This window comes from Oxyura jamaicensis, chromosome 1 (genome assembly GCF_011077185.1).
Source record: "Oxyura jamaicensis isolate SHBP4307 breed ruddy duck chromosome 1, BPBGC_Ojam_1.0, whole genome shotgun sequence".
Taxonomy (NCBI): Eukaryota; Metazoa; Chordata; class Aves; order Anseriformes; family Anatidae; genus Oxyura; species Oxyura jamaicensis.
The window spans coordinates 98,777,810-98,793,045 of record NC_048893.1 but is presented as its reverse complement, the minus strand read 5'-3'; the positions used below and the strand labels follow the sequence as shown (position 1 = coordinate 98,793,045).

Here is a 15,236-nt window from a genome sequence, read left to right as displayed (position 1 = left end):
ATCGAAAAGGTAAAAAGTGGGAGAACTCATGGGTTCAGATAAAAACCGTGCACAAGGTAAAGCAAAAACCACATGGACAAGCAAGGCAGAAGGAATTCCTTTGCTGCTTCCCTCTGGCAGGTAGGTGTCAGCCACTTCCTGGAAAGCAGGGCTCAGCATGTGGGATGGTTTCTCGGGAAGACAAACGCCATCGCTCCGAACATCCCCCCTTCCTGCTCCTTTACCCCATATTTATTGTTCAGCGCAACACCACGTGGTGTGGGACATCCCTATGGGCAGCCCGGGCCAGCTGTCCTGGCTGTGTCCCCTCACAACTCCTGGTGCACCCCCAGCCTCCTCACTGGCAGGGCAGCACCAGGAGCTGGGACGGCCTTGGCTCTGCGTGAGCACTGCTCTGTCCCAACTTAAACATCGATGGGTTATCACCGCTGTTTTCATCAAAAGTCCCAAATACAGCATCATACAAGCCTCTACAATTAACTCTATCCCAGCTAAAACCATGACAGAAAGCAACACTGTCACAGGAATGAGGTGCATGATTTTAAAAATCAGATCTTTTATTTCAATACTTTTCTTTGTTTCCACTGGTATATGCAATCCACCACACAATCTACACACTTTGGTCAAATGCAAATACACAGACTAACCTGAAGGACACAATGTCTTTCCACAAGACCTCTGGTACATGTGGTTTAGAAATTGATGCCATCCCAAGGGCAACCTTCCACTGTAGGGAGGTTCTTACATATGAAATCTATTTCCAATTCAAGAAAATAAATATAAAATCTTCTTGATTTCCAGCTAGGTGGAAGTAAACAGGCATCATCCTGACCTCACAACACCCAGTACTGCGGTCCCTATGGGCACTAATTGTCAGTGTGGTCTTTTGGGGCTGCCAGGAGTGACCACCTGGGTGATGAGACAGCGGCACTTGTGGGCCCCACCCTGGGAATTGCACTGGGGACAGGCAGGAGGCAGGTTTCCCCTCACCCTGCCCCTACTCACTGTGTAGCAGCCAGGAGATAGGAGCCAGAGCTTCAGTATCTGCCTTCCTTGGAAGCATGTGTGTGACCATATAGTGTTGAGAGAGACCAGGGCAGGAAGGCGAAGACCCAGGTGGTGGATGGGCTCCTGAGGTGCTCTGGCACAGGGTCTTGCCACACAGAGGTCTCCCATTCCCCTTGTCTTCCTGCATGTAGCAGAGGGGAGACCAAGTGACCTCCACCCTCTCTCCAGGCTCCTTTTCTAAGGTTTTATAAGCCCTCGGTCCCCCTGGATCAGCTTCCACAAGTGCCCTTTCTCTTCCACTATGCTAAGCAGGGCTTTAATCAAAAGGTTCTCTACTTCATCATTCTTTCTAGGGGGATAAAGGGGCCGGGGGGCTGGGGGGGGGGGGGGGGGGCTGGAAATCACATGTAATTGCAAGAAACAGCTGTCACTGGAGAAACGTAGGCAAGTAACATAGGGAGTGACTTGAATAACAATATCCAAAAGACTTGAATAATGTGAAATTATTCAGAGTGAACTTTCAAATAGAATTCATATCAGTTGAGAAATTTGTGGGGTTTGCCTCTTATTGTAAATTATTTTAAAGAACATCTTTCCTTTCTTCGAGGAATTTGTACCTGCCATTGAGCTTTTTTTAATCTTTTTTTCCAGACAAAAGCAGAGAAGCTTTTGCAAGTGTTAGCAAGTAGCACATGTTTGCAAGAAGTAGTTGGAAAAGATTATACAGGATTCATAATCCCATTAAAGTTCAAGAAACTTCATTAAATTCCATTTTGCCACTCTCCCAGGAGAATTTCAGATTCACATTAAATGGTCTAGTACTGCTACTGAATGTGAAATAAATTTATCAAGAGGAATGGCAGCAATCAGTCCTTTGGTGCTGAAAACAGAAACTCAAAGTCTGCAAAATCTTAATCACTCAAAGTTTTCATTTAAACTCCTGTTTGACTTTTGCAGGTATTTTGTGAAGCTTAAGCAAGAAAGTCTAATTCTGTCTCTATCTAAGTATGCAAAATGTATTTATGTAGCCCCACAGAAATTATATTTTTTAATATTACCTCAAGCTGGATTGCAACATTTACAACTACATATTCCATGTCATGTGTAAAAAATTATTTATACTCAATATTCTTCACTTCAATGAGTATATAACTTACTTCACTTACATTGCTTTACATATATATATATACATATTCAGGAAAAAAAGGTTGTCCTTAATATTTTATTATTTATAACTCCATCATGAGGTGAATTTCCAGTCATTGGTTCACAGTGTCATTTACCCACACTCAAATTCTAGAAAGCATTTGGTGGGATTTCTTTGCTATGTAGAATTATGGGTTGTGAACACAACATCAATGCAACTAAAGGTCCTCAAATACTGTTATATAATATTTGTCAGGTACGTTAGCAATTTATGTTGTGGCCCTTCTCATTCTTCTGCAATTGTTTTTGCATGAAGTGACTGTTACATGCAAGTTGGGCAAGCTTTACAACATGAGAAGACAAAAGGTGTAAGGTTAAAAGCAGAAAACAAAACAAAACAAAAAACACAACGAAAACACACTTCTATCTCCTCCCTCTACCACCTCCCTACACCCCAAGCCCTCACATCATATAAGAAACAATGTAGCTACATGTACATTAGATTTGAAAACCCAGAATATTAGTAAGGCAGGGTGGTGCTGTACTAGTTTAGGGTAATCACTTGTTCATCAGCTCCATGGCAGATTGCCATCTTGGCAACATCTTCAAGAAAATCTGTATGCAGAGGAAATATAACACCACAGCCACATCCTTCCTTTAGCTATGGAAATAATGCTCTGACACCTGTGAAGAGGGGAAGTAGTCCAATAGTCATCTCTAGCAAAGGCAACGTTTTATAATAATTACTAAAGCAGAAGGAAGCAGACATAACACACTTAAAGAGGTCTCTGTTGAGACGGAAGAGCTGGAACACAGGAATATGTATAAGAGGACATTCAGATACGAGTTTGTTCATGTAAGTTAAATACACAAAAGAGCTAGGGAAGGCATGAAAATGTATGAATTGAAGTATTTTTCATTGGTAATATCTACATTCTGCAAGGATATAGCTATTATCCAGGAATACTTGGCTATGATGTTGAACACACGTGACAATAGCTCCTGTTTTAGATATTTTAGAAAATAAACAAATATTAGAAGAACAGAGAGATCAAGAGGAATAAGAAGTTGAAATAACTTCCCAAATGTCACAAAACTGAGTTTCCTGACAAAGAATAGAATTATTCAAGTGTATAAGCCAATCTGTTTCACAAGAATAGTACAAAATAATTTGGAGACTCAGAGCGCAATAGCTGTTTTGACTGCTACACATGATAGAAAAGTAGCAAGGGAAGGGAAACTACTAACATCCAGTGTGCAGCCAAAGTATTGCTGCTTGCCCTTTATACTGCCTGCAGATAGAGTAAAAACAAAAGAACACTGCAATGCCATCTCAACTAAGCAAAACTTTAGACATTAGTCTACTAATTCAGCTGCATCAGTTGAATTTCTATTGAGACGAGTCTTTAAAAAAGTTGTATATATATGCATGTACTCTGTGTACAAGACAGGAAAAAATAGTATAATGAATGCTGAAGAAAAACAGAAATCAGAAGTTCATTCTCTAGAGACAGAGCTCTAAGTTCCAGTGAAAGATCATCTCCTTTTTCCTTATATTTCCTTATAGCTTGTTGTTGTTGTTTGGCTGGGGGTGGGGAGGGGTGTTTGTCTTAACCAAAATATGTCCTCAACTTGACCAAGATCATTAAAAAGACATAGGGTCTTCTGAAAAGGTAGCATTTTTGGAAACATAAAGGTGTTAGATTCTTTCTCTCTCTACAGTTAGTTTTGGAGATTTAATTCTGATGCTGCATGAAGTGCTTCAAAGGTCACAACATTACAAGCAAAAGCAACAATCCATGTGCAGCTTTTTCCTAGCACTTGCAGCAACAAATCTCACCTATGATTCACATAGACTTGTGAATCCTCATGGAAAACCCCAAGCCTCATATGTGAGCACCTCCTGAGGGAAAATTAGTCATTTCACATAGCCCTAATGATAGCTTGCCAGTGTTAAATTAATGGCATCCTTGGGGAAAAAGGTAATAACATTTTTTCTGATTAACCTAACTGGCTGCAGGACTCCGCAGTAGTTCTGTTCAAATTCATCAGCAAAGCCATTTTTTGTATAGTGCCTTGTGTTGGAAATTTTGATTCTCAGAGCTGAAAAGGCAAATGGCAGTTTCTGGTGTTCTGCTGCTCTCTGTAATTACTTATGATCACAAACTACATTTATTCTCATAAGATTTAGCTAAGATGTAAAATCCAATGATATCCCATAAATCCTCAAAATAAGTTTTTACATCAACAACTCATTTGCTTGGTTTTCTTAAGTCCATCAGTCACTTCCCGTATGAAAGACACTGCAGGAACTGAACATGAATTAGGAACGTGAAACATGAAGCAGTACACACAGGTTACAACAATGCAGTTGTCCAGGTGAAGAGTTTATATACCTATTCATTTAATACGCACTGCATTTTCAATTCACAAGATTTCAAGTTTCTTATTAGAAGAATCTGAATAAAAAAAAAGAAAATGAGTGCAAACATTTTATTTCAGAGTTTTCTTTTTTATACACTGCTATGCATTTATGTGTGTACAGTCTTATATAAAAGGAGTAGGCAAAATATTCTTAAGGAATTCTGTGCAATATGATGGTAAAATTCAGTGGTAATGAAAGGAGTATATGATGGCAATAACAAGATTTCAGAATGCAGTAAGGACACATTTGTTCTTGTTCCCTTCAAAATATCTCTGTACTACAGTTCTTTAACACTTTGAACTAAGTTTTGTATGGAGTTATTATCAATTATAATAATAATAAAAGTTTACAGATAGATTATGACACCTGATGCAGAAATGAAGTTGCATCACACGAAATATGAGTGTTATCAACAAACAAGGTTACCTGTCAGAAAAGAGAAGTGAAGATGAATTTTATAAGACAAGTCCTACTTGCTTTTCTCCTGAGGACAGATCCTCTGGGCCACATCCTCTTTCTTTTACTTCGTGTTTGAGACTTCTTTAGGACTTTCCCTATACAGAGAGGATAAAGAAGCCTCAGCAGTCAACCCACTTACTGAAATAAGATGAGCAATGCTTAGACCACATGTGAAAAGTGAGGGAAAATTTACTTTGGTGAAATATAGTACCACTACCCAGTTTGGAACTTGATGGTAACAGTGTCAGCTTTGAATAGCAATATAAACTGTGGGAACATAAATGAAACAAGACTGCTAACACTAACTCTGGAGAGGCGTACTTAGAACTTTAATTCTTTTATTAAGCTAATTCTCTGCTAAAGCACCTTACATTTTTCTTGATAAGTCAATGAGTCACTTCAAACCCTATTACCCATGAGAACTCCATTTAAAATTCATGGGAGACTACTGTCTAATGATTCATTTCATTAATAACTTGTATCCTTGATTTCTAGGCCACAAACGCTCAAGACAGAAAGCTTACCCTAGTTGTTCATAAGAACATTTTAATTGCCTCATTTTTGGCAAACACAGAAGGCTAGATCAGTCTCTGAAGTTCACAACAATAGTGTCAGAGAAACCTTTAAGTGCATTCAAATAGAATGTACATGCACTGCTAATACAGGGTTGCCCCTGCTGCCGTCCACAAGAAAGCAACCTCTATTTTAAACTGTCACCTCATTTTTTGAATATATAGTAAGAAAGGTAGCAGCAAAGATTTGACAGCTGCAACTATGAGAAAATGAGAAACAAAAACAATTTAAAGAATGACAAGGAGGCTAGGCTCAAAAGACAAAATGAACAAAACCTTAACCATGACTCTCCTATAAGTGGGGATAACTCAAATTTTCATTTCCATTCTCAGGTGTGTACTTCTAAAAGCAGTGCTTTGTGTGAAGACTACCTCAGTTAATGCCCAATTTTTGATATACACAGAACTATCTTAACTTGCACATATCCATATGAGAAGTTGATAGATCAAGGTTACTGTACATACTTAACACCTGAAGCAAAAAGCTCCAAGTGCTTAACACTGTGCATTCCTGTAGATGGCCTCAAGGATGACCCCATAAAGCACACTGTGCTGTTTGGGCCACCACTGCAGGGCACTCTGCGTGCAGCAGCTGGTTTGACTGCTAACCACAGAGCAGGTTGGAGTTTGCAAATACATTTCACCTGACCCAGGGCTTCCTTTTACTGGTAGATGTTTAAACTATCAAGTCAGAGTTAATTACATGTTTAAACTCAGAATTACCACTAAAACTGGGCTTAGTGAAACATCTCATAAACTCATTTCTGTAGCAAAGATAGTAGTTCTTTCTCTGCCAAGAAGCACAGCATTCACTGCAATTTTTTAGAGAGATATATATACAGTTACTTCTGAGACAATCTCATATTTGAAATTCCACTTAACTCTTATGAGATCATCTAGAGACTGCCCCAGCACAGTATGTCCTGAGCCCCAGTTTTCCAAGCTGACAGAAGAACAGAAGTCTTCTGAATATCACCCAAATGAAATTTGGACACTGGCGAGGAACTCTCAGAGGTGGTATACCAAACATCCCTTTCATCCCTCTAGTCATTTTAGAGAAGTGACAAGATCCATTTATGTCTTAGAAATCAACTGAATAAGAAATGCAATAAGCTTTTCAAGTGGATGCAATTTATATTTTTCAGGGGTGCTGAACCAAGCCCCATGTACTCTCTACTTTGTATTTGGTCAGTAGTTAGACATGTTCTGCAGACTCTCCCTTCTCTTTCATTTCATGTGATTTTCAGCAGATTATCTAAGTACGTTATTGTTCAAGGAAACATAGTTGTAACATGCAACAGTTATATTTATGTGTTGCAAATAAGCTGGATAAAAAGCCTTACACAGTAAATGCATTTGAGTAACATAGAAAAAGCACAAGGAGTATTCAGCCTCATCTTACATATCTGAAGCTTCTCATGATGCTTCATTCCCCTATAGTAACTCAAAAGTGAATTAAAAGCCAAGAAATTACTATGTTTCTAAATAAATCATTTCTGAAAAAGACAGTCTCATAACCAGAAGAAAGTCATTAAGCTGAAAATCCATGCTGAGCTGTAAAGTGCATTATATATTCCTTGATGTATTATCAGCAAAGGAGTTATTACAGCAAAGTATCATAGAATATTCAATAAACTCTACATCAACAAAATTTACATTTTTCTCCAGAATTGAATGTTTAGAGACTTTTTCAAATTTATTTCTTAAGAGAATTTAATCTTAAAAACAAACAAACAGTACATAACTGTTTCTTGAAGGTAATACAACATCTTGTTAGTAAAAAGTCTAAGACACAGCATCACTATTTCTAAAATGCATTTTTTGGGGGAGGGTGGGGGTGAGGGGGTAAGTGGGAATGGGGGCACTACGTGATATACTTATCGCAAGAAACAAATCAGAATAAAGAAATTAATCTTCTTACCTTCACAATTAATCATCATCTGAAATCATTCTAGAGGTCTATTTGGACTTTTTGTTTGTTTGGTGTGGTGTTATTTTTCCCTAAAGAAAGAAGAAAGTAATTGTTTTCATTACTACTTCACAGGAAATGTTATGCTGTTTAAAAGCAGGAACATTATTGTTTATTGATCTTTCATTTAATTTAGATATATAGTTAAAGACAATTGATTTAGGTAAAAAGAGAATAAAGGAAAGAAAAAGAAAGAATATAATATTACTCTGGTTTCTATAGTTTGCACAACAACCATATTCTCCTAATAAACAAATTAAAGCATCCCAACACTATAAATTACCTTACCTGGGTCTACTAAAAATATCAGCTGAACTCCGGCCATTGTCATCTGCTGGAAAGAAACCATTTTTTTGTTTGCTTATTACACCCCCCAAACGTACCCTGACCTTTGAGATGCATTCACCAAACGACACCAATAGAGTTACAAATCTCTGATGTGAAATTTCTCTTAAATATGGATAACAAAACTACATGACTGAGATACTTTCCCTGAACAAAAGGTGTACTGCTCAGTAATACCTTTCATGTAGGAAGGCAATGTTCTTGTGTAAGAGAACTCGTTTTGCCAGCTTGCAAAAATAGCACGCCATTCCTACACATACTTCCTTCCCTCCAATGCCTTCAGAAGGCATTTGGAAATTATCTGAATGCCCTGGAAAAAGCTTGGGAAAAGATATATCTGTCTATTACATTCAAAGAACTAAGATACACACAAAAAGATGGTGGGAAAGAGTTCTTTTGAACACCTCTCCATCCATCTGCTGACAGCCTCATCCAGCTTCTAGATGAAAAGTCCCTAAACGATAGCTTAGAAACCAAATGCCCTTCTAAGCACAAAGGTAGGGTTTTTTTTGTTTTGTTTTGTTTTCCAAGTTTTGATAACTTGTTTCCAAATTCTAAACTTTTTTATTTAGTTTAATATTAAATAACACTGATTCTATGCTGTTAAAGTTTGGGCTAGTAAACCCCATGCTCAGCTTAAAATCTCAGGAGATTTTAAGTCCAGTTTCAGCACTGGATGGAAGCAACCCTCGAGCAGGCAAACAAGCAACATGAATCACTGCAAGAGCTGAGAACAGTGGAAGCATTCTTTATAGAGAAAATGGGAAGCAGGGAAGGGGTAGTGCAAAGAAAAAGTAGAATTTTTAAGTTCTTTGTAACCTGTCAGATCACCACAGTCTATGACACAGGCACACTGTTCAGACCTTCAGAATACATTAAATACCTGATCACAACGCTCACTGTTAATGTAGTACTAAAAACCTTAGGTGAATTTAGCCCTACGCTTTTTGAGTTCTTCTAAACTTAAGTACAATTATGAAACTGGCCTTATTTCTTTTTTTTCTTTCTGTAAGCTTATGCTATGATTTTCTGATTGATGTCACAATTTTGTCAATAGACTAGTAACTTTATGCTTTATTGTACCAGCCAATGTAATATTCAATGCCTGTTACATTCTAACAACAACTAAAAAGAGACATAAAAACAGTAAGATAAATATACATATATTTCTAAAACATATTTTGGGATACAATGAATTAAAAAAGTGAGATATTAGAAACCCCAAACCAAAAATTCTTTAAATCACAATTGCATCTGAGTTATTTTCCCTTTCTACATTAAAAAAAAAAAAATACAGAAGACTATTTTCAAAGCTGCCAGCATAAATACATAAATGATTATTTACTTAAATTTAGTAAGTGATTATATTGTAACCAATCTGCACAGAACCTAAAACCAACCTTTTTCCTCAAGCAGCAGCCAGAAAGGGAAGAACCAGCCCTACACCAACAAACCCAGCAACAGTGAAATGGCTGGTGATCTACTTCCCTTCAGCCCCTTGTACCAGGTGGGTGATAAATCAGTGCAGATGCTTTCACCGGTGTTCAATTCCAACTGAAATTAGCAGGGTGCTTAATTTTGGCTAAGTTACACCCTTTTCCCTGACTCCTTTTGTACTTTTCCCTGAAGTGAAGTGTCTGAACATGACTACGTATTCTCTTATTACTGTATTTAAAATGTATCAGGAGAGGTTTATAAGGCAAATAAATATGTATTGCAAATGAAAAAGCATGGGGGAGGAAGCAAAGGAAAAAAGTCTAACTTGGTATTTCAAGGGTTCATTTAGACTTCACCACACTAGAGTATGGTAAAAAAGCTAAATATATATTTACCTGAATATTTGCCTTTGTTTTGAAAAGGTAACATGGAGTTGTACAGGTGAGATGCTTGCAAGTAATCCCTTACTCAATCTTCAGTCATTGCTGGTAGGTCTCTTCTCTATGCCTCTGTCTGAGCCAATCCCATGTTAGGGTTCTCGGTACCTGTGCATGTACACAGCAGAACCAGGAACAGGCCCAGCAGAGGTACATGGCTTTAGCTTTAGCAAAAACAGAGCCACTGAGCATGTAAAAGAGCCACACACATACTCAGCGTGTTCAGCTTTTCAGGGTTTACATTCAAGATAGAGTGTACAGGACATCACAGATTTTGGGTTTATGGGAGCACTCAGGGAATCTTTGGAGACTGGAAGATCTGGTTGTCAGTGACAAGTAGTTGTCTTAAAAACAGGGCTATTTGTGAGTAAGAAAGAATAAACCTTTACTCTTTGAACAGAAACCACACAGCAATGTTACAGAACACCATATAATGGAAAAGACAATAAAAACAAAGAAAACGAATTATTATAAGATGCATCCAAACTCTAGCAGAGTCATAATTAGGACTTTCTCAGACAAGACAGGAAAAAAAGAAGATATGTAATTATTTTCAGATTGCGTAGCTGATGCAGAAAATTTCAGAAGTAATTGTACATTTGTAAGAGCTAGAAACTGCAACTCCATCTGTTTCTGTTTTTTTGGGGGGGGGTTGGGAATGCCTTCACTATCAGATTTTCTTTTTCTAAATGTGGGTACATTTCATAGCATTTTATGTATTAGAACATATTGCATGCTAAGCAAAAAACTGTTTTGTGCTTATTTATATTCCTCATCTTTGTATTGATGTGTTTATTTGTAAAAGATGATCTCACATGTATTTTTCTTCCATATATTGAACACAAAAGATCTTATTGTTGTACTCCAAGATAATAAATTTTATACATTAATTTTGATAGTCTATCTTCGTATGAAAGCACTTAAATTCATTTAAAATGAAAATAATAAAATATATATATTTAAAGCTAAAAAGGTCTTAAAGATGAACAGATGTTTTTGTGAGCAATGCTTACAAATTATTACTGTCAGTCAAACGTGATTTTGAACACAAGATTAAACCTATACGAGATTTGAAAACATACTTCAGCTGCAAGTAAACAACAAATCAATCAAAAGATGATATAAATGAGTGACCAAGCTATAAGAAAAAAACAACAGAATGTGGGTTGTACTTGTCTAACTTATAGATGCTTTTTTAAAATTAATTCATTTCTTAAATGGAAAAGCTGACCATTTCATCTACTTTTGTTGTATTTGGATAAGTTTGACTATTAGAAGTCTTTGTTAAATAACAGCCTTGAGATCACACAGACAGCATTAATACTCTCAATATATTTGCTCAAGAGAAAAAACATAATGGGAGCTGGGCTTATCAGCATGAAAACTAAATAGATATTCTTAGGCAAATACAAACCTAAGTGCCCAATAATTTATTTTAAGAGGTTAAAGTACCATGTCCACTCCAAAAGCTCTTAAAGAATATGAAAGTGTATTATGAAGAATTGATTTTCTTTTTGTAGTTGTATAAAGCAGAAGGCCAGTCATCTTATTCATGTTACCATAAAATCGGCAAGTCCTACTCTTGGACCAAGGCTAGCACTAAAGAATACACAAATAGCTTCAGAGGAATGAGAAAGTAGGGGAGAAAAATTTTGGCGTCTAAGGTCTGCTTTAAATACAATTGCTATCTATCTACATTTCTTAATTTATTTTTTAAATAAAGGATCTTACTGATGTTATTGTAGTTGTTCTTACTATTATTAACGTTGGATGTTTCCATCAAATCCTTGTCGTGCTCTATTACAATTTCATGCAAGAAGAACAGGAATATTCATGGCAACTTCCAAGGGACTGTGCACATAAGAACAGTAGTCATTAAACACTTGATTATAAAATTCTGATCCTACTAAAGTCAAGATTTTTACATGGATGGAGAGCTGTTGAAGGTGCATACAATTGCTGAAATGGAGAAAGAGGAGAGAAGAACTAGAAGGAGGTTGGTAGGACCCTGGCACCTGAAACATTAGTCAGAAATTAGAAAAGTAAACTGCATGAGTTTTGTGTCATTTTGTCATATTTAAAATGCATTAAGTTAAACAAAAGGCGTTTGTTCTTTTTTTTTTTCTTAAAAAAAAAAAAAAAGTTTATTTTAATAAGACCTCACTGTCAAAAGCAGTCACAGGGAAAAAATAAAATAAATTGCCTTTGTGGGTTACTTGATCAAATAAATCCTAAAAAAAATTGAAACTTTAAATAATCACCAACAGTTCACATTTTTAAATAGTCTTTTTGTAAAATTCTAGTAGATGGAACACCTAAACTAAAAACTTAGAAATTTGATGTCAAGGCTCAATTTTACTGTTAATGTGCTACAGCTTGAAGTCACCAATACTGAGAAGTCTGTCACTGTGTTGGAGCATATCACTGTATTCTTGAAGCTATTTCTCTATGCTGATTTTTACAGGTTTTGAGAGCCTTATTTTTATATGTGAAGTCAGGAAGTGTTATAGATCCTTAATGTTTCTGAAAATCAAATCCGGTACACCTCATGTGAGACACCTAAACTGAAGGAAAGTGAAATCTGCTATAACTTTTGGAAAAAAATATGCTTAATGAAATGTTTTACTTTAGTCATATGTGAAACATGGGATCAAAGACACTGGGATCAAAGACATTATGAAATCTGATGTTATAAATATATAATTTTTTTTTTATTTTCTTATTATATATGTATGCTTATTTCACATTTTTGTTTCACAGATATGTTTGCCTTTTGTACGTGCTTGTGCATATGTTCTGAAATGTTCAACTGGAACTTTCCAAATGAATTTGAAGTACAGATGGGCAACCAGTCGTTCCCTAACCATTCCCTAATTTTTAAAATGAGGTGGAAAGAATTCATGAGGTGTTTAAAGTTTGAACTCCTCAGTTTTATCAGTGATTATTTATGTCAAAATACAATGTGTCTGGGTGAAAACTAGCCATATGAAGCTGTTTTTGCTTGGAGTAAAATACCAGCTACGGTTATAAAAAGCAGGTTTTCAGCATTCTGCTGATTTCTGTCATCAGGTGTCCCTACTGAAATTAACCAGTCTCAGAAAGAAAGAATGCTACCTAACATGAGTCAGGGCTCATACTTTATCTCAAAATACCATTGAAAGAAGAACAAAGTAAGCTTTATATTTTTATGCAAGAGTTCGTAATCAATATTACACGTGGCTTTGCAATAGCAAAATGATAACCTCAAACACTGAAAAATGTGAACAAAAGGGATATAATGCAATTCTATTATAGAAAAGACAGAAGATTGTCATTATATTTTTTGTTGTTTCTATTTTTTCTTTTAATACACTGTCCTAAGCATTTGAAAAGCAGCTAAACTGATAGAGAATAACCTTCTTAACAGTCTCCAAGGACACAGAGACTGCAAAAGAGCTGTCTTCTTTTTCAAAGAAAGAAATCCCCAGACTTGCCCCTATGCCACAAATTATCTAATTAGTGAATCTCTTTTAAAACTAGCAGGGAAAAAAAAAAAGCTTTGTATTGTTTATACAATAGCTATGGAAAGACCAGTTAAAAATCCAATATATAGACTTGTGGAAACAAAATAAATTAATGATGGGCAGCACTTACTAATGATAATACCCACTGCTTAGTGTGGGCAGTGCAATGTGCAATTATATGACCGATAATGCTTTCTTCTTCGTCTCTTTCTTCTCATAGGCCTTTTTCTCTGGTATTAATGAACAATAAATACTTGTACAAATGATATCAGCTAAAGAAATACAGATTATGAGAGGTTTTTCATTCCTCCTCCCGACAGCAGAGATTAACTACAAAGTTCGTAGGTCACATACAATGCTTTCCAAATGCATTATGGATCTAATCCTCTACCCCAGTGTCCAAAGTAGGAGGGTAAGATAGGGTATAATGATATAGCAAGGGACTGGCTTGTTGCTCAGTTTTTTGCTTGAAAGTGCATTATTGAAATCGCAGTGTCACAGACTAGGTCAGCAATAATTAGCAGTATTTTCGTAGAGCTCAGTACAAAACATGAAGAAACACTCCTTGGAGCATCTCCCTTATGGAGGCACAAAGGGCATATGTTCTGCTTATGTTTTTAGTGACATATCATATGTACTGCAGACAGTGGAGACATTTTTTGTTTTAGGGAAAACAAGGTAACAATCTACCAGGCAAGATACAACTACCATGCAACAAGAAAATTGAACTGTTTTTCCTCCTTTATATTTAATTAAGATGATTTAAAGCTTAAGCTGTAAAGGCCACTAAAATACTGTTAAAATTAAAAAAAAAAAAAAAAAAGGAAAAATAAGAAAAAAAAGGATTGTACCATATGTATAGTCTACAGAAACATGCTAAATTAAATCTACATGAATGACAAACAGCAAATCTTAAATGAGGCTTTTAGGTCTATAAGAAGTTCCATAGAAATAACATCAAATTTAAGGCCTTGTGAACTACTTCAAAAAGCAGGAAATTAATTTTTTCTTTTATATTGGATTTTTGTATAAATTGTGTCAGAATGCTCGAGCCGAGCCTACTGGAAACATTACATGGGATGTAAATCCAGCAATGAAAACTGAGATTTGTGTAGCTGAACTGCACAGCATGGACCTTCTTGCCTGCAATATTCAGAGGTCTGCTCTCATCATTCAGGATAAAAAGGAGTTCATGTGTATACCAGGGGCAGATTCTCAGCTGATGCAAAGCAGAGTATCTTTGCTGGCTTCTGTGACACTATAATGATTTTTATAATTAAAGAGTTACGACTATTCATTTTAGAACCTAGCATTTTTTTACTAAAAATGCTAGAAATCCTTTTAAAAAAGAAACTGCTTAGACAATACAAGAACAAAAAATGATGTTCTATTGCAAATTTTCACACATTTCCATATCAATAAGATAGTCATTTTGTAGATGTTTCCTTATTTAATGGTCTTACATGAATACTCAAGCAAATTAGTAGGAATTCCAAGGAAACATTATTATATTTAGCAAATACCAGACAATTTTCACAGGCTATGTTTGAGACATCTGAATGTATTTTTATTGGAAAGCTAAGGTACCTGCATATATAAGAAAAAAAGGCAATTTCTTGCACTGAAGTTTCAAACAAAGGTCTTGAAGGGCAGACATTGTCATCCCAGTTAGAAAGTTAAGTCTAAAAACATGAAAAGAGGGAGTTCTGTTTAACCTTCTAAACCTTATCACTTGGTCTTCACTTTGTCTCCTTCACATCAAACTACCCCCTGGTATTCTCCTTGCTACCACATACTTCAATCCACCTCTGGAAGCAGTCTGGGGCAGGAACAATTTCCCCCTTGTGCAAGTATGGCACAGGGCTCTTTCCACTTCTGGACTTCGCATTCACACAATGGAACACTGACTACTTCTAGATGTTAATGTAATCAATA

General features: G+C 36.2%; 1 long non-coding RNA gene across 2 annotated transcripts in view; it reads right to left on the bottom strand.

Annotated features, from left to right (window-relative positions):
- Positions 1–15,236, bottom strand: part of LOC118160562 — a 66,456-nt gene that overhangs the window by 31,532 nt on the left and 19,688 nt on the right. For both annotated transcript variants that reach the window (XR_004747569.1, XR_004747568.1), the window contains exon 4: positions 7,532–7,611. This is a non-coding gene — a long non-coding RNA (uncharacterized LOC118160562). The remainder of the gene's footprint in view (positions 1–7,531; positions 7,612–15,236) is intronic.